We start from the raw sequence: 4,257 nt of genomic DNA, 5'->3' as shown, positions 1-4,257 counted from the left end.
CCTTATTTCATTTAGTGTTTCAAAGATAGATGAGCTTTCTCAGAATGTTCCCATTGGATGCATGTCTAATGACATAAAAAGTCCAATAAAAGGTCAGTGAAATGCATCCAAAACATCTGTGCTGAATATAAGTTACAGACTTGCGATGATAACATTACTAGCAGATTTCCATCATCTTTGAAAGTAGTTCCTCATCCCTGGGCTGTGGATAGCTAAGGGGCAGCAGAAACCTAGGAAACAGTTTAGGTTCTGGGTTGCCTTATGTACATCAAACAGCCTAACAAATAATTTGCCTAATGTATGCCTTTAAACATGATCTTATGGGTGTCAATGAATGCTCTCATAGCTAATAAAATGAAGTTTTTGCTTTAAGCAGTTGCTGAATTTAGAGTAACTTGGCCATATTTTCTCAAAAAAAAAAAAAAAGAGTAAAATGGAAGTACACTCATGTAGAGGGTCTGGTAATTGGCTTGAGGTTAAAGGAAAAGTATAACCAGTACTTGAAAAGTGTAAAACCACTGCCCTTCAGCTTGAACGTAGTCTAGAATGGATCACACCAGGATTAGTTTAAGTAAGACTGAGATGAAGCTCATGGAAGTTGAAGTTCATGGAAGATAGGGGTAAGCTTTAAGCCCGAAAGCAGTATTCTGGACTACCTTTTGCATTTCAGCAGTGGAGAAATGAATTTAACTTGCTGATGTTAATGCTTCTTTTTGTAGACTTTTCCCATAGTAGCAAGAAAGCAATATGTCTAACAAATTACTGGAAAAGGTCAGATTTGCATGTTTACAAACATCCATGTGATGGCTACAAAGTCCAGTTGGGGACTGACTTTCACGGTTACAGGAACTAGCTTATTAAAATTGTAGAGCTAAAATTTTCTGCTGGACTGGGAAACTGGAAAATAATCCCTTAAAATATAATAAACATTGAATTTAACAGGTATCAAGAAGAGTGCAGGAGGAAGGAAAGGGAGGCATCAAAAACAATATCCAAATCCATTTGTATGCCCATTTCAATAAATTGAATAATTAGGTTTGAGGTTTTACCATCTACCGCAAGGGTTCTTTTTGGGAGTTTAGTACACAGAGAGTATGTTATTAACACACGAAATAAAGGCAATACTTTATTAATTGCAACAAACAAACCAACAAGAAAAAAAAAATTCAGCATTCTGAAACCATGTACTAGTTATAACCGATCATGACTTCCGTTATCAAACCTTAAACTTTCTTTTAATGGCTAAGTGTTCTAGATGTTTAAAGCAAGCTACAGAGATTGGTCTATGATTGCACAGGGCCCTATTCACATGTATATATGGTGCCACTTAGTTCTATTTCCTTTCAAAAGATTTTAGATGCCAAACACATTGCCATCAGTCTGCACATTGTTGGAGACCGGCTCTGGTCGGGGTCCAGGGGTCCCAGAAGGATGGACGGTGTCACCGAGGGAGAGGTGAGAGAGGCCCGAGAGTCTTTCTGGTCACCAGGCAGGCATCGCCGCTCTGACTGGAGCTCAACTTTATTTTATCATTAAGTGTTTGGGGGACGGTACAGAAGTGGCATTTGCCTTAGACAATGATTTCTGTAACAAACTTCTTTGATATGTAAGAATTTCCCAGAACATAGATTTGTAGATGGCTCCTGCATAACCTTTATCAATAGTGAGATAGGTAGGGGATTTAGAAGCTTATCCTATGGGGAAGGAAGGCGTCTTTAGCATACCAGACAAAGCTTTTAGCATAAAAAGGGTGAAGTTACTTCTTTGTGGGCAGGGGTCAATAGCTTAAGGTGGAAGTATCAAGAAAAACAGGTCTTCCAGGAAACACCTTTGCTCCCATAATGACAAAAGTAGTTCCTCAATAGGTTCCTTCACAGGGAGTAATCAGCATATTCAAGGCCAGAAAATGCTCCAAGCAGAAACAAATGGGTGGGAGTGGATATCTGCCCTTAACTCTAAATTAGGCTCTTTGTCTCAGAGCTAGACTCAAGTCCCCTTTATCATGTAAGTCTTGGATCTGCAAGGCCCTTAGGAAGAGCCTTTTAACAATCATCCACAGGGTTTTCATCTGAAGTCTCTTTGGAAAAGGCAGGAATATGCTTTTCCTTATGGGCAATCTGTGTGGGGAATATCGGTCTGATCTGGAATATTGTGAGGCCTGGTCAATACCAGCAGCCTCATTTCCAACATGAGCCAGTAGTAGCAGAAGGAGATACCAGTTTTCATTTCTCATGGCAGGAGCTGTGCAAACGCTCAGCTGTGACTGTCCTCCAGCGAGGCCAGTGCGGCTCCCAGGAGCACATCCTGTTTATTCCACCAAAAATTACTCCTTTTCCATCCATCCTTTTTTTTTATTCTTTTGAACTCCCACCACCGTAGATCTCACCTCCTCACAGCATCTATCTGATAGTTTCTTTACTGCTCTGGACTCCTCCCCTTTCTCCCAGCCACTTTCACAGAAATACCTTACAACTTTCATCTGGTTGGAAGTGCCTTAAAGGGAAAGACCAGCACACGGCATATAAAAGATACTTGCAAGTTTTGACTGCATATATGGAATTAGATGGATAAATGGATGCATGGATGGATGCATGGAGAAGGGGTGACATTCCCACTTAAGATACATTTAAACTACAGGTTCTGTATCTCTTGAAAGCTCTGATTAATACATCACCTCTCTTACACGAAATGCCCAAAATTATAGAAAACAATAGTTGAAAATAGCCAATAACTATGGAATTTATAACATGCTTTGGTTGAAAAAGTATATACAGTAGACCTTGGGAGTGCTAGTAGTGTTCTACTGTCTGACAAGAGTTGTAGATACAGGAGCATTTACTTACAATAATTTGTTAAAATATACAAAGAAGTTTTACATTTTTCTCTATACTGTTTCAAGGAAAAACATTTTTTAAATTAAAAAGTTTTAAGTTTATTTTGAGAGAGAGAGAGAGAGAGAGAGCACGAATGGGGAGGGGCAGAGAGAGAGGGAGAATTCCAAACAGATTCCATGCTGTTAGCACAGAGATTGATGTGGGGCTTGAATTCACGAACCATGAAATCATGACCTGAGCTGAGATCAAGAGTTAGCCGCTTCACCAACTGAGTCACCCTGGCACCTGAAAAACTTTTTAAAATAAGCAAAAAAGCCAAAAAGTATTCAATAAACTGACAATAAATCAAGATGCCCTTAATTCATATTTTTCTGTTGTAGAAAATCAAAATTGGTATGGCTTCCACTCAGTGTAAATTTAGAAGTGATTGGAAATTTCTTTGCAAATGTGAAATTGTTGGGCGTTCAGAATTTGGAAATTTTACCATAACTATATTCCTACATTATCCCCAAACTAAAATTATAATCAAATGCCATAGACAATGTAAAGCTAATCTCACTAGTCAATGAATCAAATATGTCTTACCTAAAGTCTGAACAAAACTCCTTTTTAAAGAATACATCAACTACACAAAGTAATGTGTCTGGAGGAATCTGAAATTCAGAGTAAAGAAACCTAGAAGCCAGGATGTTTAAAAGCAAATCTAAACATTCAACACATTCTTAGTTCATACGAAGAATGAAGTTTCCAAAAGATGAAAATATCCTAGAGTGCTGCTCTTCTTAATCCTTAAGAGATTACCTAAATCCTTTTTATTTTTAATGTTTTATTTATTTTTGAGAGAGAGAGAGGGAGAGACAGAGAAAGACAGAGATAGACAGAGCATGAGTTGGGGAGGGGCAGAGAGAGAGGGAGACAAAGAGTCTGAAGCAGGCTCCAGGCTCTGAGCTGTCAGCCCAGAGCCCAACGCGGGGCTTGAACTCACGAATCGTGAGATCATGACCTGGGCCAAAGTTGGACGCTCAACCTAGCGAACCACTCGGGTGCCCCTACATGCTCAGTTTTAATATTGGATTTACACATTTTAAAATATATTTCTCATCAGCAAAATATTCCACACTTTTTTGATAAAGGGTCAGCCTTGCTTTAACTTTAAGGTAGATTAGAAGGCTTCATTATTGTATTAACAAATGAGGCAGAAATTATAATTTAATTATCATTTAAACTCCCTATTAACACATTAAAATATATGTGCAAGGTCCCATTTATACTTGTTTCAAAGTCTGAAAAAAATTTCTATAATTCAGTACTTTACACCTAGCGAACACCAAAATAAACAGGATTGTGCCAAATTATTTTTAAGAAAAGTCCAAGAATTCTGTAAAACATATCCTGGCCATAATTCGAAAAGCACTAATTGATG

This window comes from Crocuta crocuta, unplaced genomic scaffold (genome assembly GCF_008692635.1).
Source record: "Crocuta crocuta isolate KB4526 unplaced genomic scaffold, BGI_CrCroc_1.0 scaffold696, whole genome shotgun sequence".
Classification (NCBI taxonomy): domain Eukaryota; kingdom Metazoa; phylum Chordata; class Mammalia; order Carnivora; family Hyaenidae; genus Crocuta; species Crocuta crocuta.
This window is presented reverse-complemented; position numbering follows the sequence as displayed.